Source organism: Rhinatrema bivittatum, chromosome 2 (assembly GCF_901001135.1).
Source record: "Rhinatrema bivittatum chromosome 2, aRhiBiv1.1, whole genome shotgun sequence".
NCBI lineage: Eukaryota > Metazoa > Chordata > Amphibia > Gymnophiona > Rhinatrematidae > Rhinatrema > Rhinatrema bivittatum.
The window spans coordinates 274,172,967-274,188,309 of record NC_042616.1 but is presented as its reverse complement, the minus strand read 5'-3'; the positions used below and the strand labels follow the sequence as shown (position 1 = coordinate 274,188,309).

The window sequence follows — 15,343 nt, the reverse complement described above, 5'->3', positions numbered from 1 at the left end:
CAACCATAGACCAGCCCTCATCCTCTCCTCAGATGCTCGTGCCAGTTTGCCTCACCTCCCATGATACCAAAGTGTATATTGAGGTCTTCTTAGACTCTGGATTAGCCGTTTACCATATCCTCTGTTTATGGCGAACCCCTCCCTGCCCAGCTGTCCTTGGTCATGTTACCAAACATGCTTCAAACTGGATTCTTACACAAGGAAAGTATATCCTGTGTTCTATCCAAGGCTGTCAACCCCATTTATCCTTGGCTTGTCTTGGCTGATGCTCCATAATACATCAATAGATTGGCAGGCTCTGCAGATTGCCTACTGTGGGCCCTCTTGCCAGCCTCGATGTCTCTTCCTGGTCACTCCATCTGTTGTGGGATCTGCTAGCGGGTTAGCAATCTGTTGGGATCTGCTATGCGGATGGGAGGAGCTAGCAGATGAGAAAAGCAGTCTGATGGAATCCCCTCCCCAAAGGGGAGGAGTAGCAATCTGTAGTGAACTGCCTCCTATGAGTCTGCTAAGGAATGGCAATATGTTATGATGTAGACTGCAGAGTTGGCAATCTGTACCAGCGGAGTACTAGAGATGGTGCTCAGCTGGACAGAGAGTTGATAGGTGAATCCTTGGGCCAATGGCAGATGACAGCGCCCCCAGGAGGGAGTCCCGAAAGGGACCACTGACTAGGCTGGAGTATGAAGACAGACACAGATAGTTCTTTTATTAGATAGGTAGTATAACCACCAGAGGTGGCAGTAGTGAGCTAGTATGCTCGGCAGGGCTGAAGTCCCTCAGATACTGGAACTGCGGTTTCAAGGTTGCTGAGCTGCAAAGAGACTGTAGATAGAGAATAGACAGGGTATGCAGTTATACATAGCCAGTACTAGATGATAACTCACATAAGGTCTTGAGATAGCTCAGTAGCTGGAAAGGGTTAGGCCATCGAGGAGCGAGTACCTGGTTCCAGGGAAAGCTCTGAGAGAGCGGTGACCACTCATAATAATCTGTATCTGGAATAGCTTCTAGTCAATAAAGAATCTTCAAAGTGTTCAGGAACATAGGACCTCGAGGAGCGAGTGCCAGTTCCTATATACCTTCTGAAATAGTAACTCACAAATGTCTGTACATGCAATAGCTTCTGGACAAGGAGAATAGTCAGAGTATTCAGGAACATAGGCCCTCGAGGAGAGAGTACCAGTTCCTATCTGTAGTCTGAAATAATAACTCACAATGTCCGTCTCTTGTGATCGCTTCCAGGCAATAGTCTTCAGAGGGTTTAGGAGCATGGGCCCTCGAGGAGCGAGTACCGGTAATCTGAAATAGAGAAAGAGAATGAGGCCCCCGAGGAGCGGGTACCCCTGGTAGATCCGGAGAGGCAAAGCTGCAAGAGTGAAGCGAGTCCGAAGGAAATCCCACAAACAATCCTTTGGGTGAAAAGTAGTCTTGGACAGCCGAAGCTAGTCCAATCGGAGTCCTTGCTAACTCGATCTGTTAGCAAAAGTAAAGACCTTTTATGTTGGAAGCGGATGACGTCAATACAGGGGGACACCCCTGAGGTTCGCGCCCTTGCTGGTACATACTTCGGAGATTGCGCGCATGCCCTACGTCATCAGGAACATGCCGGATCCGCAGTGTCGAGCCGGCCCGGGGATACTGGGGAGAAGTGGCATGGAGACACTGCGGCATCAAGCCGTCCATCAGGTACGGAGGGAGTCGCCACACAGGTAGAGAGGGTGGAGCGAGAGTGAAAGCAGGCACAAACCCAACACCATCGGTGCCTCCAGCTCGGACTCAGATCTCAGACCTCCTGGACCTTCCTTCTCAGTATACAGCATTTGCTTATGTTTTTAGTAAAAAACATGCTGAGACACTGCAATTCCACAGGTCTTACAACTGCCCAATCGATCTGCTCCCGGTAAAGATGTCCCTTAGGGGCAGGTTCTAACCATTGTGTGCTCCTGAAACCTCCGCCATTTCCAGTTACATCCAGGAAAACTTGGAGTGGTGTTTTAACTTGCAGGGGCAGGATTCTTCTTTGTTGGCAAGAAGGATAGCTCCCTCAGACCATGCATTGACTAAAGGGGCCTCAATGCTATAACCCGCAAGTACAGAAATCCACTGACTAATTACTGAACTTTTTGACCACCTGCATGGGGTACAAATCTTTATGAAACTAGATCTCAGGGGAGCTTACAACCTCATCTAGATATGGGAGGGGGATGAGTGGAAGACAGTATTCAACAACCACGACAGGCATTAGGACTACCTGGTCATGCCATGTGGCCTTTGCAACACCCCTTCATCTTCCAACACATGGTCAGCGAGATCTTCAGAGACTTCCTCTATTCTCATTTCTTAGTATATATGGATAAAATCCTCATTTTTTCAAGCTCCCAGGCTCAACACTGAGTATGTGAAACAAATGCTGAGCAGGCTCCAAGAGACTCATTTATAAGCCAAACTTGAAAAATGTACTTTCAAAAAGGATGAGCTATCTTTCCTGGGCTATATTATCTCCCTTTGTGGACCCAGAGAAAGAGAAGACCATTTAAGAATGCCTCAGCCAGTGTGGCTCAAGGCCTTGCAAAGATTTCTTGGCTTTTCCAATTACTACCAGCAGTTCATGCATGGATATTCATCACTGGCCGCTCCTCTCACCATTCTAACTAAAAAGGACACTGATCCAAAAATGCTATCCAAGTCTTCTGTTCCTCACATAGCACGATGATAAAGGAACTCTCATGCCTTACTTCGTTTCTAAAAATAAGTCATGCTCGCAGAAAGAAATTATACCATTGGAGACAGAAAACTCCTAGTGGTGAAATTGTGGTTGAGGAGTGACGCAATGTGCGGGAGGGAGCTAGACATCCAGTTACAACCTTCACCAATCATAAACCTGCAGTACCTCCAGCAAGCCCAGCGGTTAAACCCTCGCTAGGCTCGACGGTCTCTAATCTTTAACTGTTTCAACTTTGAGCTCTGATTCCAACCGGCAGACAAAAGGGTTGATGCCCTTTTGTGTTCCTTTGAGACAGAGGACTTGACAGCACTGCCTCAGCACATCATCAATTCTGCAAGTATCGTTTTAGCCACAGTAGTTCCCATACCACCGGGGAAGACAGTGGTTCCCAATGCCTCCAGGTGAAGGTACTCAAGTGAGCCCACAATTCCTGCTTGGCAAGTCATCCTGGAGTAGCCAAAACCATGGAACTTATCTTCCATCACTATTGGTGGCATCAAATGAGACAGGATGTCTGATGCTACATGGAGATCTGACCCAATTGTGCAATTAACAAGAGCTCTCACATTCACCCTGGGGGGGGGGGGGGGGGGCTGTTCCAGCCATTGACAGCCACCAAGAAATCATGGTCCCATGTGACCATAGACTTCATCACTGACCTACTTCTCTCTAATGGCGGCACTTCAATTTGGAATGTGGTGGACCAGTTCTCTAAGATGGCTCATTTTATACTACTCCCTGGACTTCTGTTGCACCAGAACCAGCCTGTCTCTTTTTTAAGCATATCTTCAGACTCCATGGTTTACCTGAATACATTCTCTCAGACAGAGGCATGCAATTCACAGCTTGGTTCTGGAAAAGCCTGTGCAAAAAGTTTTTAATTTCTTTGGACTTCTCTGCATACCACCTACAAAGTTATGGACAGATGGAGAGAACCAATGAAATCCTTAAGGGATTCCCAAGGACCTACATAAACAAGTGGCAGGGTGATTGGGCATCTCTCCTCCCCTGGGCAGAATTCTGCCATAACAACCATGTTGGAGAAGGGACAGAGAGTGTAATGGGGGCAGGATAGAATTGAGAGTGGGACTGAAGGGGTCAGGGTGGGAGGATTGAGATTGGTTATAACAGGGTGAAGGAAATGATAGAAAGAAAGACTGGTGGGGTACTGAGAGAGAGATACTGGTGGAGATGAGGGGGAAGTTTGTAACTATCCCCTTCCTCCTCCACTATCTCCTCCCCCCCTCCCCTCCCCTGGTCCTCAAGGCTCAAACCATTCCACCCCCAATCTCTTGAAAATGTGAGGCTCTTTACTACTGGGCAATCTAGTTTCTTAGCTCTTGGTGATTGATAGGTTGGCCACCCCGTTATATGGCAGGCATCCATGGGTACCATTCCCTATACTAGTAACAGTTCCATGCCCTGCAGCTGACATCATGAGCCAAGCTCTTAAGGAGCTGAGGTAAAACGTCTGCCAACTCCTTACCTCAGCCATTGAGAAATACAAGAAACCAGTAGACAAAAGGCACCAGCTGGCACCTCACCTCAAACCTGGAGCGTTGGTATGGCTGAGTGCCCGCAACCTACTGCTCAATAATCTTTCTAACAAATTCTCACTCAGTATTGTAGAGCCATTCCCAATCATTTGTCCAGTGGCTTATCAGTTAAAACTGCCACCTACTTTTAAGATTCACAAAATTTTCCATTCATCACACCTCAAACCTCTTCTTGTTGTAGCCCTCATGATCTCCTTCCAAACCAATGAAGGTAGCTTCAGAGGTGGACACAAAGTATGAAGTTCAGGAGATCCTTGATTCAAAACGAATCTAGAACTGACTCCACTACCTTATCTCTTGGAAGGGGTTTGGTCCTGAAGAACATGCTTGAGAGCTCGTTTCCAAAGTTCAAGCCCTGACTCACTAAGGAATTCCATCAACACTTTCCCAAGAAGCCTAAGCCAAGAACCCTGTGGAGGTGGTTTAGAAGGGGGGTATTGTAAGATTGTGACTGGCTGCACTCACCCTGGGACGCTGCGAGCTGCTACCATGGCAAGCATGGCACCGTCTTCCTTCCCTGCTCCCACCATGTCATCAAACAACGGATATAGGCCCCACGGCAGGAACAGAAGCTCTGCACAGGGAGATGACATCAGCATCAGCTGGGGATTTAAACCTTAGCCACGTTTCAGCTGATGCCTCAGCAACAGCTCTTCCTGCACTGCAGTGCATATTGCTACTTGTCTCTATGCCTTTTGCCTTGCCTTGCCTCCTTGTTACCTTCCTGATTTGCCTCATTGTCTCCTTGCCTTGCTCTGCCTCTCTGTTGCATTGCCTGTCCACCCTGTCTGTGTCTTGGTCCCCTGTGCCTTGTCTTGTCTATCTGTCTCTGCCAGATTCCTGGTTCTGACCTCTGCTATGGATCTGACTGGTCCGCCCTCACCCAAGCTTGGACTGTGACCTGCTTTCTTGCTGCCTTTCCTAACCTTGGCCTGGACCCTGATACTGATTGCTCGCTGCCTGCCCCAGCCTTGGGCTCTGACCACTGCCTGAGACTTGGCTTCGTCAGCCCTACTGCCCCTGGAACCCAAGGGCTCAAGCTGCAGGGAATGGGGCTGGTATAGGTGAAGCTCCAGCTCCAATCCTAGTAAGAGCAAGTCCACCTGTTGACAGTGTGGGCCTAGTAGGTTCACTTACTAGGCCTTGTCAACCAATCCACAGTCCAAGGGCTCACATCCAGGCCACTGTAGATGAGGGGCTGTCAAAATCAAGATGCATACCACATGGTAGCACATGAATACATTCTCCCTGGCATGCCATTCCAACTGCTGTACATTGCCAGCACTGTAGGCATTGTCAAAACCCATGGGTATCTCATGCTAATTTCATGATGCACAAGATCAAAATAGCTGGCCCATGAGTTCTGAAAATGCTTTCATTGCCTGCAATGTACAGCAGATAAAGTGGCACATCAGGAAAAAGGTTGCAGCGGAGGCAGCATTGAATTGGGGTTATGGGAATACTGGATGGGAAACCTTCTGGAAGCAGAATTCCCCATCACACACATACACACACTCCCCATGAAAGCATGCCTGACATTGTTAGCACCTTTAAAGGACCTATAACAAGAGTAGGGAAGACATGATATTTTTGGCATAATGTCTTAAAACCCCAACAACCAGTTCAGATGTGTTGGCCTACCATGCAAGGGTGTTGTCAAGGGGACAGAGCTTGATCACTTTGTACCCTCAGTGCCTGCTACTCATCTCCCTCCCTCCAGCTACTGTTCCTACTACTGATAGGTTGCCAACTGTATGGATTTTCTCTGAACAGTACTGAATCTAAAGGCAGCATCCAGAAGCCAGACAGAGGGCTCAAATGTCTGGACATTGTCCAGATTTTAACCCTCCAGTCCAGTGCAGCAGCTATGTTGGCAGTGGCGCCCACATTTCCTAACCTAGCCAGAGCTTCTTAACCTCAGTGCTAGCAAGATTACTCCTAGGCATGGTATTCTCCTTCTCTCCCCTCCCAAGCTGGCACATGACACAAGGTGCAGGCGCAGAGTCAGGAGATGCATGTAAACAAAGGAAGAGGGAGAAGCTGCTACCCAGACTACTGCCACCACTGTCACCAATGAAGAAAGGAGGGCTAGGAGTACTGCTGCTGCATCCCCATGGACAGAGGAAGGAGGCCTAGAACTTAGAGGAAGGAGGCCTGGGGGTGCTGCTGTTGCCCCACCATTGTGGACAGAGGAAGGAGGCCCGGGATTGCCCACCACCAACAGAAGAGGGAGGCCCAGAACTGCCTACAGTCGGATAGGAGGAAGAGGAGGTTTGATAGAGCTGCTGCACCACTGCTATGGACAGGAGGCCCGGAACTGCCCAGTGCCAACGGGGGAGAAAGGCCCAGGAGTGCTGCTGCACTGCTGATGGGGGTGAACTGCTGGTAGGAAAAAAATTGATGATGCCGGAAGGGGAAGGGAAGATGGTGCTGGGATTGGAGGGGGAAAGGAAGGGGAGGGGAAGGAGAGATGGTGCTAGTTTCTGGGCTTGTGAGAGGAAAGGAGAAGAAAGGAAAGGTGCCTGGTGAGGTCGCCGGCACTTCCCCTCCCACCTGCAGAGCAATGAGTAAAGGCCCAGCAAGGCTGTCAGCATGTTGAAGCAGAGGCCTAGAGTGTGAGAAAGCCTCTGTGTGTGTGCAAGCGAAAGAGAGACAGCGATTGAATGTATGGGAGCCTGTGTGTGTTTGTGAGAGAGAGAGAGTGTGTGTGTATGTGTGTGTGTGTGTGTAAGGAAGAGATAGAGCCAGTGAGTGTGGGAAACCATGCATATGAGGAAGAGAGCCAGTGAGTGTAAGTGAGCCTGGGTGTGAGGGAGGGAGAAATAGAGAGTGACAGAGCCAGTGTTTGTGAGGGAGGGAGAGAGAGACCCAGTGAGTGTGAGACAGCCGGTATTTGTTACAGAGGGAGAGAGAGAGCCAGTGAGTAGTAGAGAGCTTTTGTGTGTGTGAGGGAAGGAAAGAAAGAGCCGGTAAGTGTGAAAGAGCTTGTGTGTGTGTGTGTGTGTGTGTGTGTGTGTGTGTGTGTGTGTGTGTGTGTGTGTGTGTGTGTGTGTGTGTGTGTGAGAAAGAGAGAGGGAGAAAGAGCCTGCCAGTGAGTGTAAGAGAGCCTGTGTGTGAGGGAGGGAAAGAGAGTGTGCATGACAGTGAACATGTGTGTGAGACAGAATGAATGTGTGTATGTGTGTTTGTCAGAGAGTTTGTGTATATGAGAGAGAATGAAGCATGCACCCTCCCTTTCTCCCACTAATCCATAACAATTTCAGGGTGACTGGAAATCGAAAGTTCCCAGGCATGGAGAGCTTGGTAATATTTTTTACCATTGTTTTAATTATTGGATGTTATTTGCCGTTTTGAAATATTGTATTGGTCAGTGGCAACATTTTAAAAATTTTAATATGAGTTATTAATTATTGGATGTTAATCTATTCATCAAGGGCCAGATTTTTAAATCTACGCCCGATTTTATAACATGCAAACTTTTGATCTCTCATGCCAGTTTAGAAACTAAAAAAGTACATCTGTCTTTAATTATTAAAGCAATTACTAAGAGGTAGATATTCAAAGTTGGCCATGTAAGTAACTTAGCCAATTAGAATGTATCTGGCTAAGTTATGATGTACATTCAGCAGAATAGCGAAGCCACTGAATTTACGCATATATATACGCACTTAGCCGGATAAGTCTATATGGCTTAGACCTGCTCTATGGAGCATCTAAACTTATATGTATATTAACAGGGTTGCGTGTCCGGTCTAGGTTCGGGCTCTAGCCAAGATTGAGGCCAAGGCATCAGGACCTGGCCTTCAGGACAGGCCTCAGCATCAGGCCTGGATCCAGGTTCCGTGGATACCCAAAGGATCAGGTAAATTTGTTTGTGGGGGGGTGCTCTGCTGTGGGCCTGGCATTGGCCTGGGCTTAAGCCGAGGGCCCAGCGTCATGCTCGGGCCTAGACCGTAGGCCCTGCTTTGGGCCTCGGCTTATGCTCTAGGTGAAGCTCCAGCTTCAGACCTAAGTCTAGGCCTAGGCTGAGGTGCCGGCATCACAATCATGTGTAGGCTGTGGCCCCTGCCTTGGGCCTTGGCCAGGGCTGGCGCATCCATTAGGCGAAGTTCGGCAGTCGCCTAGGGCGCTGAGCTGTAGGGGGCGCCAAAGAGCAGCCACGTGGTGCCGCAAGCGGGGCCTATCCCGCTCACGGCAAAGAGAAATAGTGCACACAGTCTCTATTTCTCTTTGCTGAGAGCGGGAAATAGAAACTGCGTGCACTATTTCTCTTTGCCGCGAGCGGAATAGGCCCCACTTGCAGCACCACATGGCTGCTCTTTGGCGCCCCCTATGGCTCGGCGCCCTGAGAAGCACACAGTCGGCGCCGAAACAGGTAGGAGGGGTGCGACCGGGGGGGGGCGGCAGCACAAGGGTCGCCTAGGGCGCCCATTACCCTTGCACTGGCCCTGGCCTTGGCCTATGCCCTAGGTGAGATCCTGGCCTCAGGCCTGATGCATTCACTTAAACTGAATGCAACAAATAAAGTTTGTTTCATTCGGGGGCCCCCCAAATGAAACAAATCAGCCTTATTCATCGTGTTTTGCATATTCATTTAAACGAATGCATATCCCTAAAGTTTTATGTGCAAAAATCCTGTGAAAATTCAAACTCTATATCCACACAATACTATATATTCTTATTACTCTCACTTAACTGTCTTAATTTTCCTCCTCATGTGAAAGATCATTCTTTCCCTCCTAAGCACTTATTTGTTTTGTCCCCGACAGGTGATTGTAGCTATCTCATGAACACCTGGCCAATGACTCCAATTTCTCAAACTTCTGGAGCACTATGCTATAATAAAGCTCATGTTTTCCCCACATTAGCCACTAAAACATTTTTTGGCATCTTAAAATCCCGTTTAGATAGCTTGATAAGGCTGGTGGCACATAACTGTATAATCCTACAAAAGCGTCTACGATTTTTCTTGCATATTGTATTTGGCATAATATGGAGAAACAATGCGGACTATCTGTGCCTGAGGAGAACAACAATAATGTTTCTGAAACTGAAGATGATTTGGAGCACACACAGCAACAGAAAATGCTGTTATCTACCCTAGCAATAAATTGATTCTGCAACACTTTTTAACTGATAGTGTGTAATATTTATTCATCAAAGCACATTAGTCTTGCATATATAACCTGAAATGTTTTTCAGAATCTCATTGCAGGCCCATCACCTCCAGCTGTGCTTATTCTCTTCCTTCCACCTTGGCACTTTTTTTTTTTTTTTTTGCAGTGAGGCTTGTTCTAGCCCATGTTGCCTTCAAGGGCACTCCTAAAGTGACAGCCAAGGTCAATCATGTAGGATACCAACTACATAGCTGATTGAAGAGTTGGCTGCAAGGAAGCTGACATTTGGACTGGTGTCTGGGTAGCAATTATAGCTCTCAGTTGGGTATTGGTTCCCAGAACATCTGCTGCGCACATAGCTTGTACAGCCTGCTCTGCCTGTGTTTGATACAGCTATTTTAACTCACTCAATAAGTCTTCATTCGCAGAATCATCTGTTCCCCACCACCACATATACATAGTTATCCACTGCCTGGATTCTCCGTGAAGTTCCCCAGCCTCTGCCCACAGTCCATGTTTCCTCCTGTAATTCTGCAGCATCGGTAGTCAGGAGTGCAGCCAGATTAAGGCTACCTGGGGTTCTTCAGTGACACCAACTCCTCTGTGGATATATCTTGTAAGGGATCTTCCTCAGTGTCAGTCTCCACGAAGCTGTTTCTGTTCACTTGAACAGGAGACTGACTCTGACATCCTCCTACAGTTCTTTCCTCTGACTCTCGTGTGAAAGCCTTGGACCTACATCCTTCATGAAAGCTTCCTCCCCCTGAAAATAGAAAAAGGACGAATACAAAGTTTCATGTGAATAACTGCTCTAATGACTTAGGCAATGCTATTTCTCACATGTGTGGCTGGACCCCTCAGTTCCATCTTAGATAGCATACACTCTTGAGCTTTCCATCCCCCTAGCCCTCCTCCCACCTAAGAGAGCGGGGATTGGTTGCTCCTTGCTTTATAACCAGCCATTTTGTGATTTAAGGCATGGCTAGAATCAACTCAGCACAGACACAGAGCACTAAAGATGTATGTTTTTCCCTCCCTGGCTCATCAAGTTTTTGCTTTTTGAGAGGAGTCTCCTCTGTGCATACCTTGCCTGAGGGTCTCTGGAAGCTTAGTTACAATAAGGACCTCTTTTATGTAAACGATTTATAGTTATAAGTGGAATAAAAACATTTTAAATAAATAAATTAAACCCCTGCGGGACTCCCACTCCAGGACTGAAGACCAGCGAGCCCATTCACTCGCTGATTGAGGCAAGTACCTGGGATAGGCTTGGCTGTGTGAGGCGCTTGAAGGCTAGAAGAATCCTATTTTTGGAAGGGTCTGTGTTTAACCCTGCCCCTTTGAAGGTGGTCATCCTCTCTGAATGGAATCAGAGTGCAGGAGCTGAAGACCAGTGAGCCCATTCACCCTATGAATGTGGCAAGCACCTGTGACAGTAGAACCCCACCCTGGGAAGATTTTTGTCTAAAGAAAGAATTCTCTTTTTTTCTTGTGGCGAGGTTTTAAGCCACCCTTCCTCCTTGGGAGCCAGGCTTGTATAGTAGGTTGCTGAACCACAGATTCTTCAACCTAAGGGCTCATCCTTTCAGAAACAACTAAAGGAAAAAAATAAGAATATAGAGACCCCCCCCCCCCCCCCCATCTGGATCTCCTTCGACATGGGACCAGGAGCCAGGGCTGGGTATTCGGATTTGAACTGGAAACTGAGGTTTTTCTATATTAGAAGGGGACCCCTGACATATGAATCCCAGGAAAGCCGCTGAGAGAACTTTTAGTGCACATTTTGCACCACAATGGGAAGCTCGACCAGTCTGCTGAAGACAAAGACACATACCCAAGATGAGACACTCTAATTGTAATACATTCAACTGTAACTGCAACACTTCTTTAAAGATGGACTTTAAGTTGACTTTAACCAATCAATTATTATTTACCACCCAGTGCCTGGTCCTGACTGTTTTGTTACGGCCACTCCCTCCCGGGGTTGGCACAGCTACCAACACACACAGGATTTTCTTACCACTATCTGGGCCATAGACGAAAGTTTCCCCTCGTAAAAAAGTATCCCCCTCTGGGATACAGAGCTCAGGATGGGATGAGTGCAAGCCAAAGAAGCCCCAAAGATATAAATGAGTTGAGTGCCCTAAAAGAAGTTACTACTTCCACAAAAGGGGTTACACATGCTAGGACTAAATTGTGTAGATACACTTAAGGAGAGGAAAGAAACAAGAAATATGATAGATATGTTCTAATAATTCACAGGTAAAAGAGTCTTTTCTATGTAAATAGCAAAGAAGAGAACAAAAGGTCCTGATAAGAAGTTCCAAGGTACCAGACTCAGGGGTCACAACAGAAAAAAAAGAGAGGGGTGAAGGCATGAAGCCCAATGAAGAAGACAGAGACTAATGAGTAACTGTATGAAATATGTCCTTGTGATAGCTGCTTGAGAAAAGGTGAAGGGAAGGCCAGAGGTCAACTTGCTTTGTGGCCTAACCTAACAAATAAAATACAGCAGACTTCATAAGCCATGCAGCCTTTATTTCCCTTACATACTACATTTTATTTTATATTATGCCCATACTGATGAATCTGCACTGGCTGCCAGTATCATTCAGAATCCAGTATAAAGTTTTATGTTTGATCCACAAGTTGATTCACAACGAGAAAATGGAATGATTAAATGCATCGCTCCATATACATACCCCACATCGAAATCTGCGGTCAGCTAATAAAGGACTTCTTACTGTTCCGTCTCCCAAATTGGCTCATTTGAATTAAGTAAGAGACAAAGCCTTGTCCTTGGCTGGACCGATTTTGTGGAATTCACTTCCAAGTGAGTTAAGATTAGAGGTGAATTTCCAAACCTTTAAGAAGAACCTGAAAACCAGACTATTCAAACAGGCGTTCGGTGAATGAGCATGGTTTTTGTATTTTCCCAGATCGAAGAGCAATGAGAGGCCTTTTGGTTTTGAATATGTTTATTCTGATTTTTACCTCTTTTATGTACTGATTTTTATCATTTATCTTTTGTAAGTAGTAGTTTTAAATTGTATGTATATTGATTTAATATTTAATGTATTTATTTATTGTACTTGTTAACCGGTATGACTGGACCAGAATATCGGTATATAAAATTTAACAAACAAATAAATAAATAAATACATTTTTTTTCTAGAAATATTACACATGATGGTGACTAGTATCTTGACACAGTGGTGCAACTATACTAACAAAAATAACAAAACCAGAGATGCAAAAAGTATATGGAAGAGGATGATGGTAGGGAATAATGGAGGGGAGGTGGAAGAGTCCAGGGAAGGAGAGGGAAGAGAATAAATGAAGGAGGAATAGTACTTGATATACCCCCATCTTTTTGACCCACCAGCCACCACTTACTACATAAGAGTTTAAACACAGTACTTACTTTAAGTCCTTATGATTCCTGAGTTGTACAGGCTACCAACCCCGTGCACCGCCATCTCATCCACAGTGACCAGGACATGCTTTCCTGAGCTGACGGAAGTTCATAGAAATTGGCAACATGTTTCTGCTTTGCTTTGTTCCACAGATCTTACACATCTTTCTTCTATCCATCCATCTCTTCCTGGTGATCTGCTGCCAGAGGTTTTGCTTCTGGAAAATGTGCACTTACTAGAAGTTGGACTAAAGATATTAAGTAATCTCCACAAGTTTGGTTTCCTTGGCAGTGCTGCCTACCCACTAGCCATTTTGTTCTCTACCTAGCAACCATTCACACAGGTAGTTTTAAAAGTTACACATTGCTAATATAATAATGAGCACAATATGGGGTAGATTTTAAAACGAGCGCGAACAGCCTACTTTTGTTTGCGCTCCAGGCGCAAACAAAAGTACGCTGGATTTTAGTAGATACGCGCGTAGTCGCGCGTATCGGCTAAAATCCTGGATCGGCGCGCGCAAGGCTATCGATTTCGTATAGCCTGCGCGCGCCAAGCCGCGCTGCCTACCCCCGTTCCCTCCAAGGCCGCTCCGAAATCGGAGCGGCCTTGGAGGGAATCCCCTAACGCCCTCCCCTCACCTTCCCCTCCCTTCCTCTACCTAACCCACCCGCCCGGCCCTGTCTAAACCCCCCCCTTACCTTCCTCCGGGGATTTACGCCTCCCGGAGGGAGAAGTAAATCCCCGCGCGCGAGCGGGATTCTGCGCACCGGGCCGCGACCTGGGGGCGGGTACGGAGGGCGCGGCCACGCCCCCGGACCGCCCCGGCCCATAGCCACGCCCCCGTACCCGCCCCCAAAACGCTGCCGGCACGCCCCCGAAACGCCGCGCGATCCGGCCCCGCCCCCGACACGCCGGTGAGCCTATGTAAAATAGGCTCACCGGCGCGCAGGGCCCTGCTCGCGTAAATCCGCCCGGTTTTGGGCGGATTTACGCGAGCAGGGCTCTGAAAATCCGCCCCTATGTAGATAACACTGTCCCTTTGAGGGATGATACGTCCATAAAATGATGCACATACATACTGTATTTTATTTATTTATTTATAGGTTTTTATATACCGACAACCGTTTGCACATCGTGTCGGTTTACAGATAACTTAAAACTTTTTGGCAGTGTCATTACATAGAACTTTTTGGCAGTGCCATTACATAGAACAGTAAACGATGCATACAAGAGAAAAACATGAACATATGGAAACTGGGTAACTATTTACAGGGAACGACAGTTCCTCAACCGGGGGCGGAAGAGGGAAAAGTCGACAGGAGCACATTGTAAAGATAATACATGTGAGGATAATACATGGAGAACACTGTAAACAGCTCACGAGGTATGAGCTGCCCAGCAGAAAGGCATTCCAAACGGTGGAGTGGGGACGGGGTTGGAACATACACGCATACCTTTTTTATTTTAAAATGTATGCATGTAAATTCACTCAGCAAAACAAAGTGGACTGAATAGCAGGTTAAATTGTGCGTGGTAGCTTTTCTAAGATAATTTTCAAAGAGAACCTATGCATATAAGGCTGCTTTGAAAACTGGTGTGCCCTATGCGCAAGCCAGCTGACGTCTGTGCAATGTAACAAAATTGCCCCTTGAATAGCTCAATATTTGTAAAATAAATACATCTTTGTACATAATTTATGTTGGAAGAGTAATCTATTTTCAGATTTCTTCCCATCCACACTAAGGAGCACAGTGGCATATAGAAGTTCTATCAAGTGTCGTACTTTTTCTTCCTGTATTAAAAAAGTAACACAAATTCTTAAATAAGAACATAATGTCTAGAAAGCCATGTTCCATGGGTTAGAAACCACAGTGCCATGCTGACCATTGCTGTCATTATTATTAAATGAACTCAAATATTTTTCCTTGGGAAAGTCATTGGAAGGGAACCAACCAGATTTTCCACTTTAATCTCTCTGCGTTCATTTCACGTTAGCTTTTTCCCTAGGGCTATCATTCTTTTACTTTTGCAACTGCTCTTCACTCATTAGGATCGTATACTGACCTCAGAAGGTTTTTTTTTTGAGAATGACACAACTATAATCCATAAACAATAGCTAGAATGCAAGTACTAGCATGCCCCATTTTGTACATTTTGCTAGACTACAAGGAGCTATTGTTTCTCTGAATCATATCCAAATAAATCACGTCTAAAATGTTTTTTCCTTCAAAAATAAAAATTTGAAAAAAGGTGGGTTACTTATCTGAATGTTTCTGCTTCACATAATACTTTTATTTGCTATTTGGTGCTAAAAGCATTTGAACAACATTTTTCCAAGACAGAAACAAATGTAGCACATTCCAGCACATTAGGAGGTTAATTTTCAAAGGCATGTCCATGGGTAAAACAGTGCTTTTACCCACTGAAAAGGCCAATTATAAAATGGCCCACCTGATATGCAGGTAAACGTATATGCATATGGACTGTATGCATGTACGTTTGCCTTGACTTAGTGGATGTGTT

At 46.3% G+C, this 15,343-nt stretch overlaps 1 protein-coding gene and 1 long non-coding RNA gene across 2 annotated transcripts in view; both read right to left on the bottom strand.

Moving 5' to 3' along the window:
- Positions 1 to 15,343, bottom strand: part of SUGCT (succinyl-CoA:glutarate-CoA transferase) — a 1,474,461-nt gene that overhangs the window by 1,021,331 nt on the left and 437,787 nt on the right. The gene's annotated exons all lie outside the window — the stretch shown is intronic.
- LOC115084544 lies at positions 9,547 to 12,979 on the bottom strand. Its single transcript, XR_003854592.1, has 2 exons — positions 12,826 to 12,979; positions 9,547 to 10,164 (listed from the first exon to the last, which is right to left on the bottom strand). It is a non-coding gene; the product is annotated as an uncharacterized LOC115084544 (long non-coding RNA).